Genomic DNA, 27,617 nt, shown 5'->3' on the forward strand with positions numbered 1-27,617 from the left:
GACGGGCGACATCTGGCCCACTAACGAGCTGACAGGTGTTCCCTCCGTCCAATCAGAATTTTACACGTGGAAATTTCCCATTGGTCCGGGCTGTTAACGGGTTATCAAATCCAAAACTCGACCCGATAGCTTAATGGCGTTCCGTTACGGTGGATGCCACATGTCGGTCACCCTTGATGAAAGCACTTCTGTGACGCGCGATTTATCGTCATGGAAGTGGACACTTCCGTGATGATAATTTTGGTAATGTCATGGAACACTTCTACGACAGCACAGGTATGACTATCTTGATTCCGTCATAAAATCGTCATGGATGTACATGCATGACAAAAAACGCGACCTACTGTGACAAACACGTATCATCACGGAAGTGTATTTTTTTGTAGTGTCAGCTGCCTCCAAACAATCCAGAGCACATAGCAGCCAGATGATGGATTCTGAAGAGCATGTACCCATGAAAGGTGCAGCCATGTTCCATATCACGGACAAGCCGATGCCATCGCAGAAATCGCTAGAGGCACTATCAGGGGATCTCAGGAGACTGCACGACCATGTGCTGTCGACTGAGAAAAGCCTACTAGCCTCGAAGGATCCAGGATATCCGACATACGCGGCTCGTATGCCTGAGGGGAAGTGCTACATCAACACACGACCCGCGAAGGTGTTCTTCCTGCTGTTTAACCATATCTTTGAGATGTTTCTGACAAGGCGGCTCGATTTTACAATCGTCCGCCTTTTTGCGCTACATATGAGCTCCATCATGAAGAGAGAAGAAGTCTCGCAAATCTGTGTGGCGGATCTGTACTACATGCACGAGTCTTTCTTGAGTCTCGATGACTTTGAGCGTGAAACTACTAGGGAGTACCTCCAAAACTTCATGGTACAGAATAAGGACCAGGAAATTGTCCTCCTGCCTTATCATTCAAAGTAAGTCAGTTACGGACAACCCTTTTGTACATTTCAATCATTCCTTCTCACTCATATGGAGAATAATTTGAGGTGTCTTTTCCCCGCAGCAATGGGTGCGCCGTCCTTATCGTTCTTTCCTTGTGAGTCTCATGCCGTGTATTTCGACCCTTCCAGAGACTACGAGAAGAAGGACTACACCCACATAATGAATATTCTAGATGATGCTCTCCAAGGCTTCAACATTAGAGGCGGCCATGTGCAGATCAGGAAACAAATGAACAAGAAGATGGGTTTCACGCATAAAACTAACTTCTGCTGCATCCATGTCCCAAAACCAAGCAAGAAAGATGGATTCTACATCCTCCATCTCAAGATTGAGTTCAGCATGGATCACCAAAAGCTTCGCATCACAAATAGAAATGATGATCATATCCACAAGTGGGTAGAATCTCATGGAGAAGCGGATTATAAACTTAGAGATGACTTGTTTCCCATCCAAGGGACATTGCGATGATCATCATGAAAGAAGTCGTCGATGAGAAGGGGATGTTCCACCACGGCCCTATATCGCGAGCTGACGTCCGAATCGCATAGGCATGCAACGTCATGACCTCACGCCATTCAAGCAGCTAGGGTCCATCCTCAAGGATATGGAAGGATGGAACTTCTAGTGATTTATGATGCCGATGATGATGATATGTGTCGGTTGAACTTGTATACTTTCTGTAGCGATGAAACTTTGTGATGTCCATGGTCCCTGCCGAACTTGCGTACCGCTACTCTGTTAGTTTGGGTACGATGACCTGCGTACCTCTAGTTAATTAGTTTGCGTACTGTATGTTGCATCCAGTTGCTAACCCTATCTTTTTCGTGTTGCTCTAGTATATTTTGTTGCATATGATTGTACATCCTCTTGATGAAGATGCATCTCTAACAGGTACCTAGCTTCTTGATGGCGACATGGCAGTGCTATGTCGTGTACAAAAGGAAGGTTCCGGGGGTGTAGAACAAGTGGCTTGAGTGTCAGACGCAAGTGAATGGGGTCTCGATTGCCAACCATAAAGGCTTCAAAAGCAGACAAGAAGCAGAAGATAGTTACTTGAGGTTCACGCTAGCGCGAGAGAGGACTCGTAACCGCCGCCTGATGTACTGCATAGTTCCGCTCTCACTCATAGTGATAGCTCTTCTCGCGTATATCATTATTTAGATGGATGACATTGTAGTTGCAAGTATTCGAGACTTGCATGTATCGCTATTTTCGAGATGATGAAGAGATACCACTTTGTGTTGGATGATGATTATGATGAGACTATTTGTATGTATATGCTATGATTACACTTGTGGTCTCGCAGCCATTTGTATGTGTATGATGATGACATTTGTATGTGCTAAAGATTCTTATATAAAGCCTGTTCAAATACAAAACAAATATGCAGAAAAAACAAATCAAAAACTACTAAAATTAGCAGTAGCGAGTGGAGAAAAGTTAGCAGCAGCGTGACAGTAGCAGTAGCGCGTCCCAGCAAAGCGCGCTAGAGCTATTAGCAGTATCGAGCTTCCATACAGCACGCTGCTGCTACACTTGTATAGCAGCAACGCGGGCGTACATGCGCTGCTGCTATGGGTTAGCTGTAGCGCCGGCCCCCGCGCTACAGATATATCTAGAACCTGCGCTGCTACTAGGCTTTTCCCTAGTAGTGCTTTGTGGATCCTTCATGGGTGGAGCCCTCCTTGGACTCGCGCAACCTTTACCTTTCATGGGTTGAAGTCTCCATCAACGTGGATGTACGATAGCACCACCTATCCGAACCACGCCAAAAATCGTCGTGTCTTCATTGCGTTTGAAATCTCCGAACCCCTCATTTACTTACATGTGCAATATTTTACTTTCCGCTGCTAAATTCTTAGAATTGCATGTGTAGGGTGACACTTGACTTGTTAGAATTGCTAAAATCAGCCTACAACTAAAATTAGGAAAATGTTAGGTTTTATTTGGTCAAGTAGTCTAATCACCCCCCTCTAGAGATACTTTCGATCCTACAACGGCGGCGCTACTCTACATTGCCGGCGACCGGACCAACACTCTGTGGAGTGCAGCCGGCCGCCGGACATGGCAACGACGATCGGACGAGCTCCGGCTAATGATCGCTACGTTACATGTAATTAATAATATGGATTTGAAGTTTGTAATTTGAGGTATCCAGATGTGGAATGCATTTTTTGAGGCGTGACTGGTCACTGTCTGCGGACGTGCCCGGGCGCGTCCACAAGGGGTCGAAATTGCTGAATCCGGTTGTAGACGCTCTTAGTAGTAGAACCCTCTGATAGGGTTGCGAATGAATTGATGATATGCCATAAAACTTTTAGTCTGGTCAACGAGGATGGCAGTTCCACTGCTATTCTGTTTGATGTGAGCATATAAAACCTTTGTTGTTGTGTTCGAATCTCTATAGATGTCTAGGTTTTTTGTTTCGCCACTTTACATGTCTGCAATTTGTTAACATGGTACATATATTACAAGAATCTTATAGCATGGTACATATGCTACAAATATATTTATGCAAACAACTAAATATAGGAACCTGTTGTGATTGATGGAGGACGGCTGACGGGAGTGGACACGATGTCCACAGGTGATGGTGCCATGGCTCTCCTCGAGTCAGGACGGTTATAATAATAATAATAATAATAATAATAATAATAATAATAATAATAATCTTATATTTACTAATTAGAAGCACTGACCAAGTCTCCACGTTAATCCTAAAAGCGATGCTTAATGATCCGTCTGATTTTTCTCATTAGACATTCATAGCCGTCAGATGAAAAAAAATTATATGAGACCAGGTCTCATATAAAGCAGGTGAGACCCGCCCTGATGGATGACATGTGACATTCACAAATCATAAATCACCTAATCTCTCCCCTCTGATTTCAGGTGAGGGATGGGGTAGATGCTTTGTGATTTGTGAATGTCACGTGTCATCCATCAGAATGGGTCTCACCTGCTAATTCGTGAGACCCGGTCTCATAAAATTCTTTTCCCGTCACATGAATATGTTAGGGTGTCATCGGTGGAGCGTCCCTCTCTCCTGAGTTGTCCCGCAAGCTGCCTGTCAAAAAAAAAAAAAAAACAAATCTCCCCGCAGCCTTTTTGCCTTCTTATCTCATCGGCGCGTCGTCGAGCGACCCCCGCCGGAGTGCCGCCGGTCCTCATCTAAATCGAACGTCTACAGATTGTTGTCGGCAGTTATGGTGTTCTATCATCTGCAAAGGCTCAGTTCGTGCGGGAGGTTTTTTTTCTCAATGTGCGGCGCCGACCATGCGGGAGGTCGAGAGTCAAGGCGGAGGATGGGATCGAGAGACGCCGCGGCTCCACGCCGGCGTCGTCGCCACCGCCTCGCAAGTCGCAACGTCTCCTCTACTTCCGTTCTCAACTTCGATTGGCAGTCGATTTACAAGAAGGTATATGACCCAGACCCAATCCAGGCTCCGCTTGATTCTGTTTCTCTGTAGCCTTTTAATTTGTTGGTTTCCAAGTTCTGATTGAACTAGGATAGATCATCTTCCATGTCCCATAGATGATATCTAATCCCATGATGGATGCGGATTGATGATTGAAGCATTGGTGAAGGAGGCGTACTGATGGCAGTTTGTAGCAAATAAGGAGAACGCCGATGTCTACAATATGGACCGATATGACGGACTGATGGCAGAGCTATTCACCTCAACACCGTTTGTGGTCATCGCCTGTATCCCCTGCACCCACTCAGCTGAACCCACCGTATCTTTATTTTTTTTGGTATATTCTCCAGCCCGTTGAACAGACCGCATAATCGCCAATAATTGGTTACAAGCTAGATACTTTTTACTCATGCAATTAATCTCTAATCATTTGTCCAAACATTGATGTTTTCCTACAGAACATTGTCAGCCCAGATTTCTTGCCAGTGCAATGCATATTTGGCTGTACTAATATTTAGTTCTTCCATCAATTTTGTCACTCCAACGGAAAAATGGACCTGATTCTCATTGAGTGCAGTCATGGACTGTTGATATAACTGACATTTTATAACAACTACACGGATGGTATTTGTGGTCTTGCCTACAGATTTCAAAGTGTTTCAATTTCGGCCTGTGTAGATTAGTATATTTTGAGTTATGCTTTCTTCAGTTTCCGCGATGTGCGCATTAATTAACTTAAAGTCTTTATGGATTATTATTCTTTATATGCGTGAAGTATGCACGGCCAATTTCCTGTTACAAAAAACCATTTGTCAGAAGAATCGAAGGGTAATCTATGACAAGCAAACCATCACACAAATCTTTAATTAACAGCAAAATGTTACAGAGCACTGTTTTTTATGCTGAAGTATGTACAATTAATTTTCTATTATAGAAAAATAAGTTGTCAGTAACTGAACAAGAGGGAAATATATGATAACCGAACCAGCACACAAGTCATAGAAATTATAAGCTACTTTTATAAGTTCATCCCACTGAACTCCGCGTGTAATTAAATTTGTATTTTTCTCCTCAAATCTTGGATTCTAAGTGACGCCGCTCTTTTCTTGCATCGCATTTCTGTATGATTGGCCACGAGCTACACAAATACTGTATAGCACATTGATTTGTGTTGATATAAGAAGGCGAAATGTTATAAAGTTTTTCCATGCTTATTATAAATCTCTTCACAGTAGTGATATGCAGTTTGTGATTTTTTTTGTTTAACTTCAGCAACATAGATGCGATTCTTAAAAAAATGGTGCTGACACTCGGAAGCTCTTCATAGCGCAGTACAGCTGCCCTCTCCACGGCACATCACCCTGGGTCTAGATGAGTAGATGTGCAAACTTCAGCTTCAAAACTAGCAGATTTTTGCATGCTTACAAAGAACAATGTCTCATGCAACTTATATGCAAAACTGTTGCATCATCACAAGATTCCCATGATATACATATGGGCACAACTATTTTAGTATAAATCCCTGTCTTATTATGTATCCATTGGTTCAGATTTTAGATGATAAATCTATTATAGGCTCAGTATATACGTATAAGAATCCAGACTGTATAGACTATCCAATGCCAAAGAGACTTCTATTTCAGTTATTTTATTTGATACATTAAACCTTTGGTTTGAGCTTCTGTACATTGTAAAGATAAATATATGTTAGTTTAGCAAACATGCAAAATTAATTAGGTATATTGTGATTCTTTCCAAAGATAAACGCTGCCAGAAAACAAGCTACTACCAAGGCAATATATTTTACTATATCTTTAAAAACCACACTATTTTCCACCAATGGGCAATCGGGCTCTCTGTCATATATTTAGTTTTACACCATATGCTTAGCTTCCCAATATACAGAACTGTTATATTTTAGTTCATTGTGCCATATTGTTAGCTAGAGACACTAAAATCTATCATGGAGCAGATCATATTAACAGTAGATAATTTTGTAGTTGTAATTGGGTGGTGATTACTCACAGGATTGTTCTGACCAATAATGAGATGCTAATTCATCCTATAGTTCTGTTGCTACTACTTCTTCTACAAGATCAGGTGAACATTACTGGACCATTTTAGGCCAGCGTGAACAAGGTAACACGTGCCCTACCATATTGTTGTTTGTGCATGATTCCATTAAGCTTTACAATATGTTTGGCATGTAATTCACATCACATTTTGTGTTATGTGCCGGAAGATATTATAGCCGGATGATGAAACCACGGTGTTTCTTGATTTGACTTCTTTTGATTCTTGAATTGTACACATATGATTTTGGAAAAAGATGTGTACGGAAAGAGAAAATCACAGAGAGAGATAACATTTCCCCCACTTCAGACTTGCATTAAACATTTCTTGATCAATGTTTGTATTGAAAGCCTCTGACATATTCGTTTCATGTCTAGCGGGAGTGCATCCGACGATGCATTACGCATGATATTGTGAGTAAGTAAGAAAGTTAGTGCATTTGCGCAAGCTGGGTTCAACATTGCGCGTCATATCACTTTAGAGTTAATTTTGTTTAACTATCTGTGTTAATTCCACCACAATAGTTGTGTTTCAATAAAAGGGTTGTGTTTTATAACAATAAATAATCATGACAGTAATTCTGCCGGACTAATTGCTTCTCTTATGTTTCGAACATCCAAGATTGAAATCTGCTACACATGGTATATCTTCAGGTTATTTATCATTCGTCATTCGGTGACCAATTTATGATTTTGTTGTAGTAGTTAACAAGACCTATGGTGGGCTTAGTAGGCCGATTATTGATTGCTAAAAGTTGGTATCCATTTTGACAACACATAAATCACAGCAAATTAAATTTACACATGTGATTAATTTTGTCGCCAGGTGGTTATCAACGAAGAAGATCCTATAGCAGCTGCTATTGGAGAATTCAGGGAATGAACTAGATTTCTGTGATGATCGTAGTTGAGGTCAATTTACATGCTTTATTTGCATCACCATTTCCCATGTCCATAATTGATTTTCAAGCGTCACAGAAATATCATTGTTGTATTATCCTGGAGAGTAAAATCTGAATGCCTTCTCCTTATTTGTAAATAGGATAACAATTTCTCCACTTATGTTTCTTCCTTTATAGACATGAAGGTTGATTGTTTAATTTTGTCCCTGCTAAATGGATCCAACAAATTGTTGTTCTAAATGTTACTCCAGTGTTTTGTAGTACAAAAGATGACTGGAGCTAATACAGTATATGTTCGAAGTGTTACTCCTCTGTTATCATTAGTTTCGTGCGACTGAAGGTAATATTGTTTGTTCGAAGTTTTACTATTCCTCCCTATTCTGCTTAATATGGTATCTCTTAACATTATTAGTTTGTAAACTGAAATTTAAATTTTATATTTACATATGAATGCGCTTTTGTGAAGCTAGAACTATATAAATCAAATTTTATTCTGGATTAATCGGCAAGTTTCCGCATGCCTTTGGAGTAAGTAACTTGGAAAGAGACAACCATCTCATCCTAAGCACAACTGATCATTTAGTAAAATATTATATGATCAATGTAAAAATATTTGCATATCTCTGTAACAACGAAAAGAAAGAACACTTCAAGTCATATATCAGGATTATGCATGTTTATATTTATTGAAAATTATGCAAAAGGAAATCGTCTATTTTACTTCTCATGCATTGTGTGCTAGAGACAGAGGAACTGAATATTGGAGGTATGTAAACCTGATAGTATGATGTTTGAAAACCGATGAAGATGAGGACAAGAAGAAAAAATAGGGTCAATCAAATGAACATGAGCTAACTTAATGGGAACAAACTTGAAGATTTTTCTTCTTTTATCTATATTTAAACCATATGAAAATTTGTATACAATAACTTGCATGGAAAATTGTAGTGAAAGGCTTATCTAACGTTGACTATAAAAAATGCGAGACATTATGAAATTGGTGAAATATAAAGAAATTATTTAAATAGATGTTTCAAGATTTTTTTTACAAATGCGGTGAATTTTAGGAGATACAACCGTGCAGATGCACGGGTTGATGACTAGTAATAATAATAATATCCGTGCATTGCAACGTGCTACTTCTTGAGCTTGCGTTGTTTTTTCCCTTCAAGAGAAAAGGGTGATGCTGCAAAGTAGAGATAAGTATTTCCTTGATACGTCCATTTTGCATCATGTTTACCTACTGTTATTTATAATGTTTTATGCATAATAATGCCTTTTGTAGTAATTCTAATGCCTTTTCTCTCATAATATGCAAGGTACACATAAAAGAGGGAGAATTCTGGCAGCTGGAAATCTGGACTTGAAAAAGGTATGTCAGGCTACCTATTCTGCACAACTCCAAATGAGTTGAAACTTTACGAGGATTTTTTATGGAATAAATAAGAAATACAGGAGCAAATAATCACCGGAGGGGGGCCACCTGGTGAGCACAAGACATCAGGGCACGCCTGGCCCCCCAGGCACGCCCTGGTGGGTTATGCTCAGCCCAGCCCACCTCCGGTGCCCATCCTCTGGTATATAAGTCATTTTGACCCAGAAAAAAAATAAGGAGAGGACTTTTGGGACAGAGCGTCGCCGTCCTGAGGTGGAACTTGGGCAGGAGCATTTTTGCCCTCCGGCGAGCGATTTCGCCGAGGGAACTTCTCTCCTGGAGGGGGAAATCATCGTCATCATCATCACCAACAACTCTCCCATCTTGGGGAGGGCAATCTCCATTAACATCTTCAACAACACCATCTCCTCTCAAATTGTAGTTCATCTCTTGTGTTCAATCTTTGTACAGGAACTATAAATTGGTGCTTGTGGGTGACTAGTAGTGTTGATTATATCTTGTAGTTGATTACTATATGGTTTATTTGGTGGAAGATTATATGTTCAGATCTAATATGCTATTTAATACCCCTATGATCTTGAGCAAGTTTATCACTTGTGAGTAGAGTAGTTACTTTTGTTCTTGAGGTCACGGGAGAAATCATGTTACAACTAATCATGTGAACTTGATATGTGTTCGATATTTTGATAGTGTGTATGTTTTGATTCCCTTAGTGGTCTCATGTGAACGTCGACTACATCACACTTCACCATATTTGGGCCTAAGGGAATGCATTGTGGAGTAGTTATTAGATGATGGGTTGCGAGAGTGAAAGAAGCTTAAACCCAAGTTTATGAGCTATTTCGTAAGGGACCGATTGGATCCAAAAGTTTAATGCTATGGTTAGAATTTATTCTTAATACTTTTCTCATAGTTGCGGATGCTTGCGAGGGAGTTAATCATAAGTAGGACGTTTATTAAAGTAAGCACATCATCTAAGCACTGATTCAGCCACATATCAAATTATCAAAGTAGCAAACACAAATCGAACCAACATGATAAAAGTGACTAGATGAAATTCCCGTATACCAACGCATTGCATATTATAAGAGACCATTTTGGCTTGTCCTTTGCCTCAAAAGGATTGGGCTAACTTGCTGCACTTTTGTTACTACTATCATCACTTGATCATCACAAATTATCTTGCTATCAAACTACTCTGTTACTTACAATTTCAGCGCTTGTAGACATTACCTTGCTGAAAACCACTTGTCGTTTTTCTTCTGCTCCTCATTGGGTTTGACACTCTTACTTATCGAAAAGTCTACAATTGATCATATATACTTGTGGGTCATCAAGGCTATTTTGTGGTGCCATTGCCGGGGAGTGAGACGCTCTTGGTAAGTGGAAATTGGTAAGGAAAAATTATTGCTACGTGCTGAAATTTATTGTCACTTGTTACTATGGAAAACAATCCATTGAGGGGTTTGGGGTATCTTCACCTTGACCGGAACCACGATTAGTTACCCCTCAACCTACTGCACCTACTAAAAATATTGAATATGAAATTCCTTCGGGTATGATAGAACAACTACTAGCTAATCCTTATGCAGGAGATGGAACCGAACATCCTGATATGCACTTGATATATGTGGAAGAAATTTGTGGATTGTTTAAGTTTGCAGGTTTACCCGGAGATGAAGTTAGTAAGAAGGTTTTCCCTTTATCTTTGAAGGGAAAATCATTGGCATGGTATAGGCTATGTGATGATATTGGATCTTGGAATTGAAATCGACTGAAATTGGAGTTTCACCAAAAAAATCATCATATGCATCTAGTTCATCGTGATCGGAATTACATATATAATTTTTGGCCTCATGAAGGAGAAAGTATCTCTCTAGCTTGGGGGATGCTTAAGTCAATGTTATATTCATGCCCCAATCATGAGCTCTCAAGAGAAATTATTATCTAGATTTTTTATGCTCGGCTTTCTCATAATGATCGATTCATGCTTGATACTTCTTGTGTTGGTTCTTTTATGAAGAAGACTATTGAATTCCGTTGGGATCTTTTGGAAAGAATTAAATGCAACTCTGAAGATTGGGAACTCGACGAAGGTAAAGTGTCAGGTATTAAGCTCAAGTTTGATTGTGTTAAATCTTTTATGAATACCGATGCTTTTCAAAAGTTTAGCCCTAAATATGTACTTGACTCTGAGATAGTAGCCTCCTTTTGTGAATCATTTGCTACTCATGTTGATCTCCCTAAGGAGAAGTGGTTTAAATATCACCCACCTATTAAAGAAGAAATTAAGGAACCGGTACTAGTTAAAGAGGAAACTATTATTTATAATGTTGATCCAGTTGTTCCTACTGCTTATATTGAGAAACCACCTTTCTCTGTTAGGATGAAGGAACATGCTAAAGTTTGAACTGTGGTCAACAAAAGTTATATAAGAACACCTAAACCAGCTGAACAAATTAAGATATAACCTAGTGTTGCTATGGTTAAGGATCTCCTGGAAGAAAATATAGATGAGCATGTTATTTACTTCTGTGATGAAGCTGCTAGAATTCCCAAACCCGATAAAAAGGATAAACATAGACCTGTTGTTGGCATGCCCGTTGTCTCAGTTAAAATAGGAGATCACTGTTATCATGATTTATGTGACCTAGGTGCTAGCGTGAGTGCTATTCCCTTTACCTTATATCAAGAAATTATGAATGACATAGCACCCGCAGAAATAGAAGACATAAATGGTACTATTAAACTTGCTAATAGAGATACTATTTCACCAATTGGGATTGTTAGAGATGTTAAAGTTTTGTGTGGGAAAATAAAATACCCTTCTGATTTTCTTGTTCTTGGTTCCCCACAAGATGATTATTGTCCCATTATCTTTCGTAGACCTTTCTTGAACACCGTTAATGCTAAAATAGATTGTGAGAAACAAACTGTCGGTGTTAGCTTTGGTGATGAGTCTCATGAGTTTAATTTTTCCAAGTTTAGTAGAAAACCTCATAAAAAAGAATTGCCTAGTAAGGATGAAATAATTAGTCTTGCTTCTATTGTTGTGCCTCCTACCGTCCTTTAGAACAATATCTGCTAGACCATGAAAATGATTTACATATGCATGAAAGAAGTGAAATAAATAGATTTTCTTTGAACAATGTCCTTTGCTTAAACACAATTTGCCTATTGAAAGTCTATGAGGTTCTCCTCCACCTAAAGGTGATCCTGTACTTGAATTAAAACAATTGCCAGACACTTTGAAATATGCTTATCTTGATGGGAAGAAGATATATCATGTTATTATTAGTGCTAACCTTTCAGAACATGAAGAAGAAAGATTATTGAAAGTTCTAAGGAAGCACCGAGCTGCTATTGGATATACCCTTGATGATTTAAAGGGCATTAGTCCCACTCTATGTCAGCACAAGATTAATATGGAACCTGATGCTAAACCTGTTGTTGATCACTAATGTCGGTTAAATCAAAAGATGAAAGAAGTGGTAAGAACAGAAATATTAAAACTCATGGAAGCAGGTATAATCTATCATATAGTTGATGGTAGGTGGGTAAGTCTTGTTCATTGTGTCCCTAAGAAAGGATGTATTACTATTGTTCCTAATGGTAAGAATGAATTTACTCCACAAAGAATTGTTACAGGCTATAAAATGGTAATTGATTTTAGAAAATTAAACAAAGCAACTAGAAAATATCATTACCCTCTGCCTTTTATTGATCAAATTCTAGAAAGATTATCTAAGCACACACATTTTTGCTTCGTTGATGGATACTCTAGTTTTTCACAAATTCCTGTTTCTCAACCTGATCAAGAAAAGACCACTTTCACTTGTCCCTTTGGAACTTATGCTTATAGACATATGCCTTTTGGTTTATGCAATGCACACGCTACCTTTAAAAGATGTATGACTGCTTTATTCTCTAAGTTTTGTGAAAAGATTGTTGAAGTTTTCATGGATGACTTTTCTGTTTATGGGGAGTCTTTTAATGATTGTTTAAGCAATCTTGATCAAGTTTTGCAGAGATGCGAGCAAACAAATCTTGTATTGAATTGGGAGAAGTGCCACTTTATGGTTAATGAAGGTATTGTTTTGGGCCATAAAATTTCTGAAAGAGGTATTGAGGTGGACAAAGCTAAGGTTGATGCAATTGAGAAAATGTCGTGTCCTAAAGATATCAAAGGTATTCGTAGTTTCTTAGGTCATGCTGGTTTCTATAGGAGATTTATCAAAGACTTTTCTAAAATTTCTAGGCCCCTTACAAATCTTTTGCTAAAGGATGTTCCTTTTATTTTTGATGATGATTGTTTAGAAGCCTTCAAAACACTCAAGAAAGCCTTAATTTCTGCACCTATTGTTCAACCACCTGACTGGAACTTGCCTTTTGAAATTATGTGTGATGCTAGTGATTATGCTGTTGGTGCTGTTTTAGGACAAAGAGTTGATAAGAAACTAAAAGTTATTCATTATGCTAGTAAAACTCTAGACAGTGGTCAAAGAAATTATGCTACTACTGAAAAATAATTTCTAGCAGTGGTGTTTACCTGTGATAAATTTAGATCTTACATTCTTGATTCAAAAGTAATTGTTCACACCGACCATGCTGCTATTAAATATCTTATGGAAAATAAAGATGCTAAACCTAGGCTTATTCATTGGGTTCTCTTTCTACAAGAATTTAATTTACATATCGCTGGTAGAAAAGGAGCAGAGAACCCCATAGCTGATAACTTGTCTAGGCTAGAGAATTTCCTTGATGACCCACCACCTATTGATGATTGTTTTCTCGATGAGCAGTTGTAGCGACCAGACCTCAAACAGTCAAGTCTCTGTGCATCAGTGTCATCCCTGGATCGGTAATGCTAAAACACACAGTACTCAAGGAATTATACCAGAGTTTCAGTCACACACTTATTACATCGAGTCCGCATAATGAGTATGATTACACAAATAAATCGTGGCTGAAGGCCATCTAAACTAGATAACTGCGGAAGCTTCGAAGGTAAATGAGTCCATCAACTCCAACAGCATAGCTGAGTGCAAAACAACGACCTATCACACCTTATTCATCGTCTGAGTAGTCTGCAACATAGGACGTTCCAGCCCGAAACGGGTCAGCACATGGAATATGCTGGCATAGTTACACTGTAAATCAATGATAATGCAAGAACTATATCTACATGCAATATTTGGCTGGTGGAGGCTGTAAGTTTCATGGTTTTGCATAAAGCTAGTTTTTTCCTACAACAAAGGAATAAATTTATTTAACTACTCCCATGTTGCCCATTATTTGAGAAGGTAATCCCAACTCAAATCCCAATTAAAAAAATATCATCATTAACCCAACATCAAAATTAATTAAAGTAACGTGATGAGATCACATCAATAGTTTCAAGTACTAGATACTAAAAATGTCCATAACCGGGGACACGGCTAACCATGATTAGTTTATACACTCTGCAGAGGTTTGCGCACTTTTCCCCACAAGACTCGACCGCATCCATGATCGGATGATCGAGACATAGTCTTTCTGAAGCATTAACTCTCTACTTCGGGTAGACAGTACCACCTACATCCCGGTACATCTGCTAGTCTACCTCTTCAAGAGCTCACGCAACTTACTCAACTATGCCAGAGCCCATAATGGCTTGTGGCTGCACACAGAAGTTTCTAGCATGAATAATCTTATGATCCCTTTGAGCCTGGGTGGCATTCCATAGGATAATCACACAGGTACTCCGGGATTTCCAAAACAGATAACACTGGTACTCCAGGTGCCTCAACCAATCCACCCAGATGTATATTAAAGTTGCCACCTTAATGTTATCCAATTAAAATAACTCTCAAACTTCCATGTGTGAATCACGATCCAATCCCCATCTACGAGCATGGCTAAGAAATAATAAGCATAATGTATATTCCCAGGGTGATCAAAAGGTATTAGGTTCCTACCTCAAGCACTACAACCAAAACCACATGTTCCTAATCCTACCAATGCAAATATTTGTGGGGCAAAACTAATGCATAGTAAAAACTGGGTATAAAAGAGTATGATCAAAGTGCAACTTGCCTTGCTGACGATCTGCAAACTCTAGAGATTCGTAGTAACAAGCTTTGCACTCCGGGTAATCTAGCGCAGACAAACAATAGCATACATAAGCAATCACTCAAACGAAACACAAGAAAAACCGAGAAAAGATCCAAACCAAACACGAAACAAGTAAACGACTTAAACTAACAAGAGTCAAAAGCTAACAGCAATATTAACATGTGAATTAGATCTTAACAGAAAGTACATGTGATTAGCTACGGTTTGCAAAAAGATTCAACTCAAACAGAGCAACGAGACTTAAAACACGAACAAAACAAGATCGTTTACTAATCTGGACGAAAGTCAAATTTTACAGTAGCAAAATCATGTTCAAGTTGATTAAATGGAAAGAGGGCTTCAAGACAAAGATTTTGGCACTGGTTTCATCTAATTTGTATAAACGAGTAAGAAGTTAAACTAGTCTCAAGATCAGGGGCTTAATCGCGATAAAAATAATTGCGGATAAGTCCCTGGCCAAAAATAAATAAAAAGAAAAGACGAATGAACGTTCGCTGTCTGAACCTAACCGGCGAATAACGTTCATTATAACGAACGAACGGACGAAAGCCCGCTAAATAAAATAACCGACGAAACACCGATCTACGAAAATAAACAGCAAATTCAAAGAATAACCGGGGTTAACCAAAAAAACCGACCGGTCAATGCGGGTCAATGGCGGCGGCAGTGGCGGTGGCGGCGGCGGCGTGCGGCATGGGCAGGTGCGGCAATGCGGCGGCACAGGCGAGGGCAGACGGCGGCGCTGCGGCTTGGGGCTCCAGGGGTGGCCCCAGGCGCGCTTATAAAGGGGGAGGGGAGGCGGCTTTGGCGAGGTGGCACGACGGTGACGGGAGTCCGGCTCGCACTCCCCGAGCCCGGCGATGTCGGTGGCGGCGGGGCTTGGGCCGGCCTGCTCGGCTGGGCTACGGCCCAGTCGGGCGGGAAAACTTTTTTTAAAAATAATTTCGCCCGAAGAGAAAAATCCTAATAAAATAAATAAATTCTAAAAATGCCAAAAATAATTTTCACCGTCTAAATGAAATATTTAGAACAAAGTGAACATTTTTCTAGCCTAAAAATGCATATTTTTCTAATTCAAATAAAATAGCAAATAAAATACCAGAAAAATCATAATTTGATTTCAAAATTCTTTCTCCAATATTTCTCTGAATTTGAAGAAGTCATATTATCTTCTCTCATTTATTTTTTTAATATTAGAAATAATTGGAGAGAAAAAATAATAAAACCAAATGGATTCTTTTCTTCAAATTTGAAATAAATTGAAATATGAAATTTGTGAAACCTCCAACTCTCTCCGTGGGTCCTTGAGTTTCTTAAGATTTCTAGGATCTCAACCAAAATGCAAAAATAAAAATGATATGCATATGATGATCTATGTATAACATCCAAATTGAAAATTGGGATGTTACAAACCTACCCCCCCGTAAAATGAATCTCGCCCTCGATATTCGGGTTGGTCAGCAAAAATGTTTGGGTGGTCTCTACGAAGATCCTCCTCTCACTCCCAGGTGGCTTCCTCCTCGGTATGGTGGCTCCACTAAACTTTGCAAAACTTGATAACCTTGCTGCGAGTAACTCGGCTGGAAAACTCGAGAATCTTGACCGGCTTCTCCACATAAGTCAAATCACTGTCTAATTGAATCGCTTCCAGTGGCACTGTATCTCTCAGAGGAATATCGACCATCTCCGCGTGGCACTTCTTCAACTGGGAAACGTGAAACACATCGTGAACTCCTGACAATCCTTCTAGCAATTCCAGTTTGTATGCAACTTCTCCCATACGTTCTGAAACTTTGTATGGTCCCACAAAATGTGGTGCTAGCTTTCCCTTAACTCCAAAACGCTTAACTCCTCGAAGTGGTTACACACGAAGATATACTCTGTCTCCGACTTCGTAAACTGTCTCCTTGCATTTCGAATCCGCATAACTCTTCTGCCTGGACTGGGCTACCTTGAGTCTATCGCAAATCAACTTAACCTTCTCTTCAGAGTCCTTGATTAAATCTGGTCCAAACAACTGTCGATCTCCAACTTCATCCCACAATAGCGGTGTTCTGCACCTCCTTCCATACAAGGCTTCAAAAGGGGCCATCTTCAAACTGGCTTGATAATGTTGTTATAAGAGAACTCTGCATACATCAAGTTGTCGTCCCAACTAGATCCATAATCTAGTGCACAAGCTCTTAGCATGTCCTCCAGAATCTGATTGACTCTCTCGGTATGTCCATTTGTCTATGGATGAAAGGCTGTACTAAACTCTAGCCTAGTACCCAAAGTCTCATGCAACTGATTCAAGAACGTTGAGGTAAACTGGGTTCCTCTATCTGATACAATGGTCCTCGGAACTCCATGCAGACATACGATCCTGGTCATGTATATCTCCGCCAACTTAGCACTCGTATAAGTGGTCTTCACCAGGATGAAATGAGCTACTTTCGTCAAATGATCGACTACAACCCAGATAGAGTCATAGCCTGAACGAGTCCTAGGCAATTCAGTGATAAAATCCATGCCATGTTTATCCCACTTCCATTCGGTAACGGCAATGGCTGTAGCAATCCTGTTGGCTTCTGATGGTCTTCCTTAACTCTCTGACATACATCACATACTGCTACATACTCCGCAATATCCTTCTTCATTCCTGTCCATCAGAAACTTTCCTTAAAATCCATATACATCTTAGTGTTTCCTGGGTGAATTGAATACGGCGAATCATGGGCCTCTTGCAGAACCAACTTCCTGATCTTGGGGTCATTAGGCACATAAACGCGATCCTCAAACCATAAAGTGTCATGCTCATCCTCACGAAATCCTTTAGCCTTTCCTTTGCTAATCCTTTCCTTTATCTCGGCAATATCTTTGTCATTCTTCTAAGCTTCTCTGATCTTACCCATCAAAGTGGACTGAAACTTCCAATGCTGCTACATAACCTCTCGGGACTATCTCCAAACATAACTCTCGGAGATGATCTGCTAGCTCCTTAGGTAATCCTCCAGTCATGAGCGTATTAACATAACTCTCGTGGCTCAGCGCATCTGCTACTACATTGGCCTTTCCAGGGTGATAGTGCAAATTCATATCATAATCCTTAATGAGCTCCAACCATCTCTTTGCCCGAGGTTCAACTTCTTTTGTGTGAAGATATATTTCAAACTCTTATGATCCATGTATACCTCACAATGGTTTCCGATGAGAAAATGTCTCCATGTCTTTAGCGCATGCACTACGGCAGCTATTTCCAAATTATGCGTAGCATAGTTCAACTCATGAGGTTTAAGCTGTCGTGAGGCATATGAAACAACTCTTCCTTCCTGTGTAAGCACTACTCCAAGTCCTCGACGTGAAGTGTCGCAATACACTTGATAATCCTTCCATTGGTCTGGGAGAATCAGCATCGGGGCTGTAACCAAACGTTTCTTCAACTCCTGAAAACTGGCTTCACACTCCTCAGTCCATTTAAACTTGGTGTCCTTTTTGAATAACTCTGTCATGGGCTTTGCCATCCTGGAGAAATTCTCAATGAACCTCCAATAATATACTGCGAGTCCAGGAAAACTCCTGATCTCTCCAACTGATGTGGGTGCCACCCATTTAGTCACAGATGCAACCTTGGTAGGGTCTACTGCTATTTTGTCTCTGGGTATAACATGTCCGAGAAATCCATCTTCCTTTAACCAAAACTCACACTTGCTGAACTTGGCATACAACTGATGTTCTCTGAGCTTCTCAAGAACCAAACGCAAATGTTCCTTATGCTCCTCTTCATTCTTCGAGTAGACCAATATATCATCAATGAACACCACGACGAACTTATCCAAAAAATCCATAAACACTTTGTTCATCATGTTCATGAAATAGGTAGGCGCGTTAGTCAGACCAAATGACACAACGGTATACTCATATAGCCCGTACCTTGTGGTAAATGTTGTCTTAGGTATATCTTGCTCTCGAATCTTCAACTGGTGATAACCTGATCAAAGATCTATCTTAGAGAAAACTTTAGCTCATTGCAACTGGTCAAACAAATCATTGATCATCAGCAAAGGGTATTTGTTCTTGATCGTCACCTCATTCAACACACGATAATCAACAACCATCTTTAATGATCCATCCTTCTTCTCCACTAGAAGCACTAGGGCTCCCCAAGGTGACAAACTTGGTCGAATGTAACCTTTATCTAGTAACTCCTTAATCTGCTTCTTAATTTCCTCCAAATCCTATGCGGGCATTGCTACGTCTTGAGCTTGCGTTGGTTTTCCTTAAAGAGGAAAGGATGATGCAGCAATAGTAGCGTAAGTATTTTCCTCAGTTTTTGAGAACAAAGGTATCAATCCAGTAGGACGCTCCTCAAAAGTCCCACGCACCTACACAAACAAACAAGAACTTCCAACCAGCGGAATAAAGGGGTTGTCAATCCCTTCACGGCCACTTGTGAAAGTGAGATCTGGTAGAGATAATATGATAAGATAAATATATTTTTGGTATTTTATAATATAGATTGGAAAAGTAAAGATGCAAATAAAAGTAGATTGAAAGTTTATATGATAAAAGATAGACCCGGGGGCCATAGGTTTCACTAGTGGCTTCTCTCAGGATAGCATAAGTATTACGGTGGGTAAACAAATTACTGTCGAGCAATTGATAGAAAAGAGAATAATTATGATATTATCTAGGCATGATCCTGTATATAGGCATCACGTCCGTGACAAGTAGTCCAACTCCTGCCTGCATCTACTACTATTGCTCCACACATCGACCGCTATCCAGCATGCATCTAGAGTATTAAGTTCATAAAGAACGGAGTAACGCTTTAATAAAGATGACATGATGTAGAGGGATAAACTCATGCAATATGATATAAACCCCATCTTTTTATCCTCAATGGAAACAATACAATACGTGCCTTGCGGCCCCTACTGTCACTGGGAAAGGACACCGCAAGATTGAACCCAAAGCTAAGCACTTCTCCCATTGCAAGAAAGATCAATCTAGTAGGCCAAACCATACTGGTAATTCGAAGAGACTTGCAAAGATAACTTAATCACACATAAAAGAATTCAGAGGAGATTCAAAAATTTCTGATAGATAAACTTAATAGTAAACCCACAATTCATCGGATCTCTACAAACACACCGCAAAAAGAGTTACATCGAATAGATCTCCAAGAAGATCAAGGAGAACGTTGTATTGAGATTCAAAGAAAGCGAAGAAGCCATCTAGCTAATAACTATGGACCCGAAGGTCTATGGTAAACTACTCACAACTCATCGGAGAGGCTATGGTGTTGATGTAGAAGCCCTCCATGGTCGATTCCCTCTTCGATGGAGCGCCGATGAAGGCTCCAAGATGGGATCTCACGGATACAGAAGGTTACGGCGGTGGAAATAGTTTTTCATGGGCTCCCATGATGTTTTTGGGGTACATGGGTATATATAGGAGGAAGAAGTAGGTCGGTGGATGCCTGAGGGGCCCATGAGATAGGGGCGCGCCTAGTAGGGGGGGCGCCCTCCACCCTCGTGGCCGCCTCGGTTATTTCTTGATTTCCACTCCAAGTCCTCTGGATCACGTTTGTTCCAAAAAGATCGATCCCGAAGGTTTCATTCCGTTTGGACTCCGTTTGGACTCCGTTTGATATTCCTTTTCTTCGAAACACTGAAATATGCAAAAAAACAGCAATACGGGCTGGGCCTCCAATTAGTAGGTTAGTCCCAAAAATGATATAAATGTGTAAAGTAAAGCCCATAAACAGCCAAAACGGGTAATATAATAGCATGGAACAATAAAAAATTATAGATAAGTTGGATACGTATCAAGCAGCCCGAAGCTTAATTCTTGCACATCCTCCAGTAGGTAAATGATAAAAACAGGATTTTTGATGTGGAATGCTACCTAGCATAATTCTCAATGTAATTTTCTTTATCGTGGCATGAATGTTCAGATCCAAATGATTCAAAATAAAAGTTCATATTGACAGAAGAAATAGTAGTATTTCAAGCATACTAATCAAGTAATCATATCTTCTCAAAATAACATGGCTAAAGAAAGTTATCCCTACAAAATCATATAGTCTGGTTGTTGCTCTATCTTCATCACACAAAGTATTTAATCATGCACAACCCCGATGACAAGCCAAGCAATTGTTTAATACTTTAGTAATCTCAAACTTTTTCAACTTTCACGCAATACATGAGCGTGAGCCATGGATATAGCACTATATGTGGAATAGAATGGTGGTTATGGAGAAGACAAAAAAGGAAGAAGATAGTCTCACATCGATGATGTCTACTACACAACCTTCTTCTTGTAGACATTGTTGGGCCTGCAAGTGCACAGTTTTGTAGGACAGTAGCAAATTTCCCTCAAGTGGATGGCCTAAGGTTTATCAATCCGTGGGAGGCGTAGGATGAAGATGGTCTCTCTCAAATAACCCTGCAACCAAATAACAAAGAGTCTCTTGTGTCCCCAACACACCCAATACAATGGTAAATTGTATAGGTGCACTAGTTCGGTGAAGAGATGGTGATACAAGTGCAAAATAGATGGTAGATAAAGGTATTTGTAATCTAAAATAATAAAAACAGCAAGGTAAAAAGTGGTAAAAGTGAGCGTAAACAGTATTGCAATGATAGGAAACAAGGCCTAGGGTTCATACTTTCACTAGTGCAAGTTCTCTCAACAATAATAACATAGATAGATCATATAACAAGCCCTCATCATGCAACAAAGAGTCACCCCAAAGCCACTAATAGCAGAGAACAAACGTAGAGATTATGGTAGGGCACGAAACCACCTCAAAGTTATTCTTTCGGATCGATCTATAAAAGAGTTCGTACTAGAATAACACCTTAAGATACAAATCAACCAAAACCCTAATGTCACCTAGATACTCCATTGTGACCTCAAGTATCCGTGGGTATGATTATACGATATGCATCATACAATCTCAAATTCATCCAACCAACATAAAAGTACTTCAAAGAGTGCCCCAAAGTTTCTACCGGAGAGTCAAGAACGTGTGCCAACCCCTATGCATAGGTTCCCAATGTCACAAAACCCACAAGTTGATCACCAAAACATACATCAAGTGGCACATGATATCCCATTGTCACCACAGATAATCACGGCAAGACATACATCAAGTGTTCTCATAGAAGACTCAATCCGATAAGATAACTTCAAAGGGGAAACTCAATTCATCACAAGAGAGTAGAGGGGGGGAAACATCATAAGATCCAACTACAATAGCAAAGCTCGGGATACATCAAGATCGTGCCATAGAGGGAACACGAGAGAGAGAGAGAGAGATCAAACACATAGCTACTGGTACATACCCTCAGCCCCGAGGGTGAACTACTCCCTCCTCATCATGGATAGCGCCGGGATGATGAAGATGGCCACCGGTGATGGGTTCCCCCTCTGGCAGGGTGCCAGAATGGGCTCCCGAGAGGTTTTTGGTGGTTACAGAGGCTTGCGGCGGCGGAACTCCCGATCTATCTTCTGTTTTTGGAAGTTTTAGGGTACGTAGGTATATATGGGTGCAGGGGGTACGTCGGTGGACCTCCGGGGTGCTCACGAGGTAGGGGGGCGCGCCCAGGGGGGCGCGCTCCCCACCCTCGTGGGCAGCCCGGGACTCCCCCGACGTGCACTCCAAGCCCATCAGGTTGGTTTCCTTCCAAAATTAACTTCTCTAGTTGATTTCGTTCCGTTTTGACTCCGTCTGATATTCCTTTTCGTCGAAACACTGAAATAGGCATAAAACAACAAATCTGGGTTGGGCCTCCGGTTAATATGTTAGTCCCAAAAATAATATAAAAGTGGATAATAAAGCCCAATATTGCCTAAAACAGTAGATAAAGTAGCATGGAGCAATCAAAAATTATAGATACGTTGGAGACATATCAATCGACTAGGCATATCAACGGGCTATGGAGATGCCCATTAATAGATATCAATGTGAGTGAGTAGGGATTGCCATGCAACGGATGCACTAGAGCTATAAATGTACTAAAGCTCAACAAAAGAAACTAAGTGGGTGTGCATCCAACTCTCTTGCTCACGAAGACCTAGGGCATTTTGAAGAAGCCCATCATTGGAATATACAAGCCAAGTTCTATAATGAAAATTCCCAATAGTATATGAAAGTGACACCATAGGAGACTCTCTATCATGAACATCATGGTGCTACTTTGAAGCACAAGTGTGGTAAAAAAGGATAGTAGCATTGTCCCTTCTCTCTTTTTCTCTCATTTTTTTATTTGGCCTTTCTCTTTTTTTTATTTGGCCTTTTTTTTATTTGGTGGGCTCTTTGGCCTCTTTTTTTTAAAGTCCGAAGTCTCATCCCGACTTATGGGGGAATCATAGTCTCCATCATCCTTTCCTCACTGGGACAATGCTCTAATAATGAAGATCATCACACTTTTATTTACTTACAACTCAAGATTGCAACTCAATACTTAGAACAAGATATGACTCTATATGAATGCCTCCGGCGGTGTACCGGGATATGCCATAAATCAAGAGTGACATGTATGAAAATTATAAAGGTGGCCTTTCCACAAATACGATGTCAACTACATGATCATGCAAAGAGCAATATGATAATGATGATGCGTGTCATATAAACGGAACTGTGGAAAGTTGCATGGCAATATATCTTGGAATGGCTATGGAAATGCCATAATAGGTAGGTATGGTGGCTGTTTTGAGGAAGGTATATGGTGGGTCTATGGTACCGGCGAAATTTGCGCGGCACAAGAGAGGCTAGCAATGGTGGAAGGGTGAGAGTGTGTATAATCCATGGACTCAACATTAGTCATAAAGAACTCATGTACTTATTGCAATAATCTACAAGTCATCAAAAACAAAGTACTACGCGCATGCTCCTAGGGGGATAGATCGGTAGGAAAATACCATCGCTCGTCCCCGTCCGCCACTCATAAGGAAGACAATAAATAAATAAAATTGTGCTCCAACTTCATCACAAAGCGGTTCACCATACGTGCATGCTACGGGAATCACAAACTTCAACACAAGCATTCTTTAAATTCATAATCACCCAACTAGCATGACTCTAATATCACCACTTCTATATCTCAAAACAATTATCAAGCATCAAATTGATCATAGCATCCAATTCACTTCCTATGATAGTTTTTATTATACCCAACTTGGATGCCCATCATTCTAGGACCAATTTATAACCATAGCAAATACTATGATGTTCTAATAGACTCTCAAAATAATATAAGTGAAGCATGAGATATCAACAATTTCTTCAAAATTAAGCCACCGCCGTGCTAAAAAAGACATAAGTGAAGCACTAGAGCAAAAACTATCAAGCTCAAAAGATATAAGTGAAGCACATAGAGTATTCTAATAAATTTCAATCAAGTGGGATTCTTCCCAAAAGGTGTGTACAGCAAGGATGATTGTGGTAAACTAAAAAGTAAAGACTAATATCATACAAGACGCTCCAAGCAAAACACATATCATGTGGCGAATAAAAATATAGCTCCAAGTAAAGTTACCGATAAACGAAGACGAAAGAGGGGATGCCTTCCGGGGCATCCCCAAGCTTAGGCTTTTGGTTATTCTTGAATATCTTGGGGTGCCATGGGCATCCCCAAGCTTAGGCTCTTGCCACACCTTATTCCATAATCCATCAAATCTTTACCCAAAACTTGAAAACTTCACAACACAAAACTCAACAGGAAATCTCATAAACTCCGTTAGTGCAAGAAAGAAAAACCACCACATAAGGTACTATAATGAACTCATTCTTTATTTATATTGGTGTTAAACCTACTGTATTCCAAGTTCTCTATGGTTCATACCACTTAATACTAGCCATAGATGCATCAAAATAAGAAAACAACACACAAAAAACAGAATCTGTCAAAAACAGAACAGTCTGTAGCAATATGTAACTCTCGAATACTTCTGGAACTCTAACAATCCTACAATAACAGGAAGTCCTGGGAAATTTGTCTATTGATCTACAGCAAAAAGAATCAACACAAAAGCACGTTTCTGCGAATTACTAAAATTATTTTCGTGTGCGCAAAGTTTCTGTTTTTCAGCAGAATCAAATTAACTATCACCATAGGTTATCCTATAGGTTCTACTTGGCACAAACACTAAATAAAACATAAAAACACATCTAAACAGAAGGTAGTTGCAAAATTTATTACTAAACAGAAGCAAAAACAAAAACACAAATAAAATTGGGTTGCCTCCCAACTAGCTCTATCGTTTAGCGCCCCTAGCTAGGCATAAAAGCAAGGATAGAACTAAGTAGTGCCATAATAATAAGATAGATCACGAAAACTCATCTCGTACTCTCTACGTTCAGCAGCAAGTTTCCTTTGAGGCAAACAAAAGTAATCAAAAGGGCTAAATTTAATGGGACAAAAGTCCCCAAGATCAATCTCAGGAGGTATAGGTTCCTCCTTGGGCCCTTCATATTGCACAACCAATTCATCATTATAAACATTCTTTTGACAGAACCTATTGAGTCTACACTCAAGAGAATATCCTAGCTCATTATTTCTAATAGCAAAATCATTATTGAGTTCAGAGATTTTATCAATTAGGACAGTGGTAGGAACCTTTTTTCTAAGGTTTTCATTAAAAGCAATATAGTCCAAAGATTGGAAACGCATAATTTCCTCTTGGTCGAACAGGATCGCCTCTATGGGAGGACGGCCGACGTCCACCCTATAGTGCGCAAAAATTTCTTTGGCTTCTTTTATTATAAATATAAAATCATGTGCCAAAAAGATAGTAGCTGCGCGCTTAACAGAAGAATGCTCAATATTAGAAAATTCTAGGAAAATTCTTTGTATGCAAGGATGCATGTGCATAAACTGTCTTTCAAGTTCAATTATAAGCATGGCGATAGCATCCGCAAGACTACTAGTTCTATGCAAGATAGAACTACCCATAGAAGGTAAAGAACCGACACAAGTAAAGAAATCTTGAATAACCCCTTTTCCAATAATATTACTGCTATCGATTTGAAACTTTTTAGTATGCAGTATGCAAGATAGGGGGTTCTTCAGCAGGAGCATGAAATTTTCCATGTTATCATTATTGTCCATATCGAAGATAATCTCCCCAATTTTAGACATAATGGCAGACAAAAGCGAGGAGGAAGAAGAGGGCAAACGGAAAAGAGAGGGCGAATAAAAAGGCAAGGGTGAAGTGGGGGAGAGGAAAATGAGAGGCAAATGGCAAATAATGTAATGCGAGGGAGATGAGTTTGTGATGGGTACTTGGTATGTCTTGACTCGAGTGAAGACCTCCCCGGTAATGGCGCCAGAAATCCTTCTTGCTACGTCTTGCGCTTGCGTTGGTTTTCCTTGAAGAGGAAAGGGTGATGCAACAATAGTAGCATAAGTATTTCCCTCAGTTTTTGAGAACCAAGGTATCAATCCAGTAGGAGGCTCCTCAAAAGTCCCACGCACCTACACAAACAAACAAGAACTCACAACCAATGCAATAAAGGGGTTATCAATCCCTTCACGGCCACTTGTAAAAGTGAGATCTGATAGCGATAATATGGTAAGATAAATATATTTTTGGTATTTTATAATATAGATTGGAAAAGTAAAGATGCAAATAAAAGTAGATTGAAAGCATATATGATAAAAGATAGACCCGGGGGCCATAGGTTTCACTAGTGGCTTCTCTCAAGATAGCATAAGTATTAGGGTGGGTGAACAAATTACTGTCGAGCAATTGATAGAAAAGAGAATAATTATGAGATTATCTAGGCATGATCATGTATATAGGCATCACGTCTGTGACAAGTAGATCGACTCCTGCCTGCATCTACTACTATTACTCCACACATCGACCGCTATCCAGCATGCATCTAGAGTATTAAGTTCATAAAGAACAGAGTAACGCTTTAAGAAAGATGACATGATGTAGAGGGATAAACTCATGCAATATGATATAAACCCCATCTTTTTATCCTCGATGGCAACAATACAATACATGCCTTGCTGCCCCTACTGTCACTGGGAAAGGACACCGCGAGATTGAATCCAAAGCTAAGCACTTCTGCCATTGCAAGAAAGATCAATCTAGTAGGCCAAACCAAACTGATAATTCGAAGAGACTTGCAAAGATAACTTAATCACACAAAAATGAATTCAGAGGAGATTCAAATATTTCTCATAGATAAACTTAATCATAAACCCACAATTCATCAAATCTCGACAAACACACTGCAAAAAGAGTTACATCAAATAGATCTCCAAGAAGATCAAGGAGAACTTTGTATTGAGATTCAAAGAGAGAGAAGAAGCCATCTAGCTAATAACTATGGACCCGAAGGTCTGTGGTAAACTACTCACAACTCATCGGAGAGGCTATGGTGTTGATGTAGAAGCCCTCCATGGTCGATTCCCCCTCTGGCGGAGCGCCGGCGAAGGCTCCAAGATGGGATCTCACGGATACAAAAGGTTACAGTGGTGGAAATAGTTTTTCGTGGGCTCCCCTGATGTTTTTGGGGTACATGGGTATATATAGGAGGAAGAAGTAGGTCGGTGGATGCCCGAGGGGCCCACGAGATAGGGGGTGATACGTCTCCAACGTATCTATAATTTTTGATTGTTCCATGCTATTATATTACCACTTTTGGATGTTTATGGGCTTTATTTTACACATTTATATCATTTTTGGGACTAACCTACTAACCGGAGGCCCAACCCGTATTGCTGTTTTTTCCCTATTTCAGTATTTCGAAGAAAA

The 27,617-nt window shown here is 39.9% G+C and overlaps 1 long non-coding RNA gene across 1 annotated transcript; it reads left to right on the forward strand.

Annotated features, from left to right (window-relative positions):
• The first annotated feature begins 4,033 nt into the window (after positions 1-4,033).
• On the forward strand, positions 4,034-7,654 carry LOC119341311. Its single transcript, XR_005165026.1, has 2 exons — positions 4,034-4,374; positions 4,470-7,654. It is a non-coding gene; the product is annotated as an uncharacterized LOC119341311 (long non-coding RNA).
• Positions 7,655-27,617: the final 19,963 nt, after the last annotated feature.

Source organism: Triticum dicoccoides, chromosome 7B (assembly GCF_002162155.2).
Source record: "Triticum dicoccoides isolate Atlit2015 ecotype Zavitan chromosome 7B, WEW_v2.0, whole genome shotgun sequence".
Lineage (NCBI taxonomy): Eukaryota > Viridiplantae > Streptophyta > Magnoliopsida > Poales > Poaceae > Triticum > Triticum dicoccoides.